This window comes from Cottoperca gobio, chromosome 5 (genome assembly GCF_900634415.1).
Source record: "Cottoperca gobio chromosome 5, fCotGob3.1, whole genome shotgun sequence".
Lineage (NCBI taxonomy): Eukaryota > Metazoa > Chordata > Actinopteri > Perciformes > Bovichtidae > Cottoperca > Cottoperca gobio.
Genome location: NC_041359.1, coordinates 29466504 through 29473725, shown reverse-complemented (window position 1 = coordinate 29473725; position 7222 = coordinate 29466504).

Below are 7222 nucleotides of genomic sequence, written 5' to 3'. Positions count from 1 at the left end.
ATTAACACAGAATCATGGAGATAAGAGTAGACCAGTGGTTCACTACTCTTCACAATTAGACCCAGTAGATAAGGCGATGCCTGACTGCACATAAGCAGTAATTGCAGCTTCAATGGCAGGTCAGGCCTCTGCATCAAGTGTTATTCAGGCCATTGACTTTAACAGTGACACATGCAGTGTCAGTTGTGTTGGTAGAGAACAAAATCACCTACATGTCACCTGCAAGGCACCAGGCATGCAGTGGCAGTTTTGTTTTCACAACCGCACCTGACTATAGAATAATGTACAACTTTGATCCATCTACATTATTACCAACAGCTGAAGACGGAGAACCACATGACTGAACGACAGAGACGGACAAGAAACTTCACCAAGACCAGACTTGACTGACATTCACTAAGAGGAACCAGAGATAGAAATGTTTGTTAACGGATCATGTAAAGTAAAATAGAGTGATGGAGGTGGTCCATGGATTGAGAGGCGGGAGTGATTTGTGGTGATCGAGAACGGTATGTTTGAAGAATGATTGGAATATTGAATGATGGAATGAGTTGATTTCCAGGGGTGTGGTGGGGATACACTCACATGAGGTGGCTTTGTGGGTCGATGCGAGTCATTTTTGACCCATGTTGTGCCTTAGAAGGGTAAATAAAGTGTTTTTTGAAAAATAATAATAATAATCTTCCTCCCTCTCCCTCTCTCTCTCTCTCCCTCTCTCTCTCTCTCCCTCTCTCTGTCTCTTCCTCTGTCTCTCCCCCTTCCTCTCTCTCTTCCTCTCTTCCCCCCCTTCTCTCTCTCCCTCCCTCCAGTCACCTCTCATTACATTAATCCAATCAGAGCATCTTAACTCCTCACAGCTGACAGCAGAGAGCAGGCAGTAACAGGTGGCAGTAAACCAACCCCCCCCTCCCTGTTTCAGTGTGTTTCTTCTCTCTTGGCTCGGCTCTGGTTTTGGTCTGGTGTTATGAAGCTGCCTCACGGTTTTGTGGGCTAACAGACCCCAGCGACTGGGTTGCCAGGCGGTGGGGGGTAGGGGGTGCAGTGGCTGCTGGGAACAAGAAGAAGTGCTGGAGAGGAAACTGACTGTGAAGCTGCAGAATGGGAGCTGCTTATGGGAAAAAGGTGAGTCTCTCGTTTGTTTAACATCTACAGTGTGTCTGCGGAGGTGATGGTTAGAGGTCTGGTGGTTAAAGGTCTGGTGATCTGGTGGTTAAAGGTCTGGTGGTTAAAGGTCTGGTGATCTGATGGTTAAAGGTCTGGTGGTTAGAGGCCCAAATAAAACACCAGAAGGTTGTGAGCCCACACCAGGCATTAAACCCCAAGCTGCTTCAGAGGGTCTGAGGGTCCCTGTGGTTAGTTCACTGTGAGTCGCTCTGGGTAATAGCTGCTGGATGTAAATAAGTAACTAAGTACTTCAGTACAAATAAAGGAAACTCTACATTAGACTGTAACCTGTTTACACCTGGCTGCGTATCTGCGTCACTTCTTTCCGTTGAAGTGTCTCCACATGTGATCACATCTCACCTGTCTTTGCAAGTAAACACGAAACAGCATTTACGTTGACAATGTCCAAAAGCATTGTTGTTTCTAGCCAGCGGGAGGCCACTCAAGACGTTTGAGGCCCTCATGACAAATGTTCAGACAAACTGTTTCGTCTTAGCGAACTGCTCTGAGTGAAGTTAGTTAGTCCCGCTGCAATGCTGCAGCATATACGTCTAGGGCTTTTATTGTGAAAGGTAAGAACTGGTTCAAACCTCCGAGTTTTTATTTTAAAACCTTCATCAGCAATTTGAGAACCAACTGGAGATGATGAGAGAAAGGACGAACAGAACAGGGGGGCGGAGGGCCCGGTGTCCCTGTGCAAGATACTCAACTCCAGGTGAGAGTGTGTGTGTGTGAAGTCTTGATGGTCGTTTACACTTTTATTCAGAGTTTACACACACACAAGTGTAAACAGAATCTTAAAACCATACACTGTATAAAATATGGCCGTAGTCTCCGGATGATCTAAAAATGGGCATCAGGGGTGGAGCCGACATCCACCTGTCAGTCAAAGTCGACCCTGATACTCAGGTGAAGTACAGTACTTGAGTAAATGTACTTAGTTCCTGTACTGCGATTCCCCGGCCGAGATTAAAAAGCACTAAAATCCAAATGAAACACAGACGCTGGGACAGATGTTTCAGATTCATCACCATATTATGTAATATATCATACTGGACCAGGGCTACGTTACAAAAACACCTAGACTGAGCACGTATGGACTGTAGAGTCTGTTTATAAGTCTGTTTATTAATCCAACTCTTTTGGGTTTGAAGCAGATGGCAGTCTGAGCAGTGAAGCCAGAACCTGCAGTTCCTCTAACGGCCACTGGAGGCTCCACAGACCTGCATGTTAAACTTTACAGCAGAATAAACACAGCTGCAGGAACTTTCTGTAGCCAGTTTCCCCTTCATGACAACTGTACGGAGAGGAAGTTTTACATAACTCTCAAAGTCATTATTAGGGCTTCACGCCACCGCTTTGCACAGTTCAGTGTTAGTGGAAGAATTGTTTAATGGACTTATCGTTTCAACTGTACAAGTATAAACTGTTGGGGAGCTGCAAAAAGATTTCATAAACTCTTCATATGTTTTGCTCTGAAGTGATAAAGTACAAAGAACTCCTGAAGTGCACACTTAAACCCGCCCCTCAGAGGTATTTGAGTTATGGGGCCCGACACACCCGTGGACCAGCAGCTGACAGGGGGCGGCGCTGTGTGCACGGTGGCCCGGGACATGTGGGCGTAATGTCCCGATAAACTCAGGAGACTATTTTTAGAGGAGATCCCGTCAGCAGCAGGTGGAGACACAGTGTTGCTTTTCGTCATAGAGGACGCGCAGGCCCTGAAGGCACCGCAAGCAAGGTTAAAAACAAAGGGGAGACTTCTGTAAGTCTTTAAAGGCACAATGTGTGTGTCTGCAGCCACTCTTCTGGGTGTCAGCATCTAGAGAAGCGACCCGTGTTGTTTTAATCTTTACAGGATGATAAAGTGAATATTATATTATTATATTATATTAATGATATTGTATTCAACTATATTATATTAAACTATTATATTAAATTAATGATATTATATTAAACTATATTATATTAAATTATATTATATTATTTTAAACTATATTATATTAAATTTATGGCTGTCGAATTAGCGCGTTAATTTCGATTAATTAATCACAGAAAGAATAACGCGACAGATAAATCAACGCAGATTAATCGCGCACTTAGATGCCCCCTCCTTGACTCTTTACGTCACCAACATTTTTTAATGTGTTAATGTGTAAATTTTCCAAACCTCAGGAGGGGGAAGCGGGGAACCATCCAAGCTGTATACAGCAAGGGTGGGACCCTGCTGACTTTGACTGAGAAGGTTATCGGCCGGTGGAAGGAGCACTTTGAGGAGCTCCTAAATCCGACTAACACGCCCTCTATGGTAGAGGCAGAGCTGGAAGCTGATGGGGGATCATCATCAATTTCCCTGATGGAGGTCACTGAGGTAGTCAAACAACTCCACAGTGGCAAAGCCGCAGGGGTTGATGAGATCCGTCCAGAAATGCTGAAGGCTTTGGGTGCCGTCTTGGTTGACACGCCTCGTCAACATTGCGTGGAAGTCTGGGACAGTGCCTAGGGGTTGGCAGACCGGAGTGGTGGTTCCCCTATTTAAAAAGGGGGACCAGAGAGTGTGTGCCAACTACAGGACTGTCTCAGAAAATTAGAATATTGTGATAAAGTTCTTTATTTTCTGTAATGCAATTAAAAAAACAAAAATGTCATGCATTCTGGATTCATTACAAATCAACTGAAATATTGCAAGCCTTTTATTATTTTAATATTGCTGATTATGGCTTACAGCTTAAGAAAACTCAAAAATCCTATCTCTAAATATTAGAATATCATGAAAAAGTATACTAGTAGGGTGTTCAACGAATCACTTGAATCGTCTAATTAACTGGAAACACCTGCAAGGGTTTCCTGAGCCTTGAAAAACACTCAGCTTGGTTCAGTAAACTAAATCACAAGTATGGGGAAGACTGCTGATCTGACTGCTGTCCAGAGGACCATCATTGACACCCTCCATCAGGAGGGTAAGACACAAAAAGAAATGTCTCAAAGAGCAAGCTGTTGGAAGGGGGAAATGTGGCAGGAAACGCTGCACAACCAAGAGAGATGACCGCAGCCTTAACAGCATTGTGAAGAAGAGTCGCTTCCAGAATTTGGGGGAGCTTCAAAGACAGTGGACTGAAGCTGGAGTCCAGGTATCAAAAGCCACTGTTCACAGACGTGTCCGGGAAATGGGCTACAATAGCCGTATTCCCATGGTCAAGCCACTTCTGAACTCAAGACAACGGAAGAAGCGTCTGACTTGGGCTATGGAAAAGAAGCACTGGACAGTTGCAGAGTGATCCAAAGTCCTCTTTTCAGACGAAAGCAAGTTTTGTATTTCATTTGGAAGTCAAGGCGCCAGAGTCTGGAGAAAGGCTGGAGAGGAGCAAAATCCAAGTTGCTTGAAATCCAGTGTGAAGTTCCCACAGTCAGCGATGGTTTGGGGAGCCATGTCAGCTGCTGGTGTTGGTCCACTGTGTTTCATCAAGCTCAGAGTAAATGCAGCTGTGTACCAAGAGATTTTAGAGCACTACATGCTTCCGTCTGCTGAAAAGCTCTATGGAGATGAGGAATTCATTTTCCAGCATGATCTGGCACCTGCCCACAGTGCCAAAACCACCAGTAACTGGTGTACTGACCATGGCATTACTGTCCTCGATTGGCCTGCCAATTCCCCTGACCTGAACCCCATAGAGAATATGTGGGGTATTGTGAAGAAGAAGCTGAAAGACACCAGACCCAACAATGCTAATGAGCTAAAGGCCGCTATTGAAGCATCCTGGGTATCCATAACACCTCAGCAATGCCACAGGCTGATTGCCTCCATGCCACGCCGCATTGATGCAGTAATCCGTGCAAAAGGATTCCCAACCAAGTACTGAGTGCATTAATGGACATTTTCAAATGTTTTATTTTGTTTTGCTGTTATAAATCTTTTTTTTTACTTGGTCTGAGGAACTATTCTAATTTTTTGAGATAGGATTTTTGAGTTTTCTTAAGCTGTAAGCCATAATCAGCAATATTAAAATAATAAAAGGCTTGCAATATTTCAGTTGATTTGTAATGAATCCAGAATGCATGACATTTTTGTTTTTTTAATTGCATTACAGAAAATAAAGAACTTTATCACAATATTCTAATTTTCTGAGACAGTCCTGTACATATTCTCAGCCTCCCCGGTAAAGTCTACTCCAACGTGCTGGAAAGGAGGGTTCATTCGATAGTCAAACTTCTGATTGAAGAGGAACAATGCAGATTCCGTCCTGGTCGTGGAACAATGGACCAACTCTTCACTCTCGCAAGGATCCTGGAGGGGGCCTGGGAGTATGCCCATCCGGTCTACATGTGTTTTGTGGATCTGGAGAAGGCGTATGACCGGGTCCCCCGGGTGATACTGTGGGAGGTGCTGCGGGAGTATGGGGTGAGGGGGTCACTTTTGAGGGCCATCCAATCCCTGTACGCCCAAAGCGAGAGTTGTGTCCGGATACTCGGCATTAAGTCGGACTCGTTTCCCGTGAATGTTGGCCTCCGCCAGGGCTGCGCTTTATCACCAATCCTGTTCGTGATTTTCATGGATAGGATATCGAGGCGTAGTCGTGGAGGAGAGGGGTTGCAGTTCGGTGACCTGAGGATCTCATCGCTGCTCTTTGAAGATGATGTGGTCCTGACGGCGTCATCGGTCTGTGACCTTCAGCAGTCACTGGATCGGTTCGCAGCCGAGTGTGAAAGGTTGGGATGGGGTTCAGCACCTCAAAGTCTGAGGCCATGGCTCTCAGCAGGAAACCGGTGGATTGCTTACTCCGGGTAGGGAATGAGCCCTTACCCCAAGTGAAGGAGTTCAAGTACCTTGGAGTCTTGTTTGCAAATGAGGGCACGATGGAGCGAGAGATTGGCCGGAGAATCGGAGCAGCGGGGGCGGTATTACATTCGCTTTACCGCACCGTTGTGATGAAAAGTGAGCTGAGCCAGACGGCAAGGCTCTCGATCTACCGGTCGATCTTCGTTCATTCATTTGTATAGCCCAATATCACAAATTATACATTTGTCTCAGTGTGCTTTACAGACTGTACAGGTTACGACACACTCTGTCCTTAGACCCTCGCATCGCACAAGGAAAAACTTCCTAAAAGAAACCCCATAATTAAAGGGGGAAAAATGGAAGAAACCTCAGGGAGAGCAACTGAGGAGGGATCCCTCTCCCAGGACGGACAGATGTGCAATAGATGTCGTGTGTACAGGATAAACAACATAGTACAAATACAACATTTGACAGAAATTATGTTGTGTTGAAAAAAGAGAAAGTTTGGATGAATCCAGGAAAATGTCAAAAAGGCTTCCCGGTGTCCAGCAGGACCAGGGCAGCAGGCGCAGCCACGATTCCTGATCCTGACGTAAACTTTATCAGTGGCAACCTGCCACATGAGAGACAGACACTCTGGGGATGATGCCCCGGATGCTGAGTTAGTAACATACATTTGCATAAATGTATACAGATAGAGAGGGAGAAAAAGAGGGAGGGGAGGAGAGAGAAAGAGAAGGAAGAGAGCAGGGAGGTGTCCCCCGGCAGTCTAAGCCTATAGCAGCATAACTAGGGGCTGATCCAGGGCAAACCTGAGCCAGCCCTAACTATAAGCTTTATCAAAAAGGAAAGTCTTTAGCCTACTCTTAAATGTGGAGAGTGTGTCTGCCTCCCGAACACAAACTGGAAGCTGGTTCCACTGGAGAGGAGCTTGATAGCTGAAGGCTCTGGCTCCCATTGTACTCTTAGAGACTCTAGGAACCACAAGTAACCCTGCAGTCTGGGAGCATAATGCTCTAGTTGGTTTATAAGGTACTATGAGATCTTTAAAATATGCTGGAGCCTGACCATTAATTGATTTGTAAGTCAGGAGAAGGATTTTGAATTCTATTCTGTATTTTACTGGGAGCCAGTGCAGAGCAGCTAATACAGGAGTAATATGATCCCGTTTCCTTGTTCTTGTCAATACACGTGCCGCTGCATTTTGCATCAACTGAAGAGTTTATCGTTAACACATACAAATTGAGATCGCTCAGATAAATAGGACTTGAACCAGCTTAG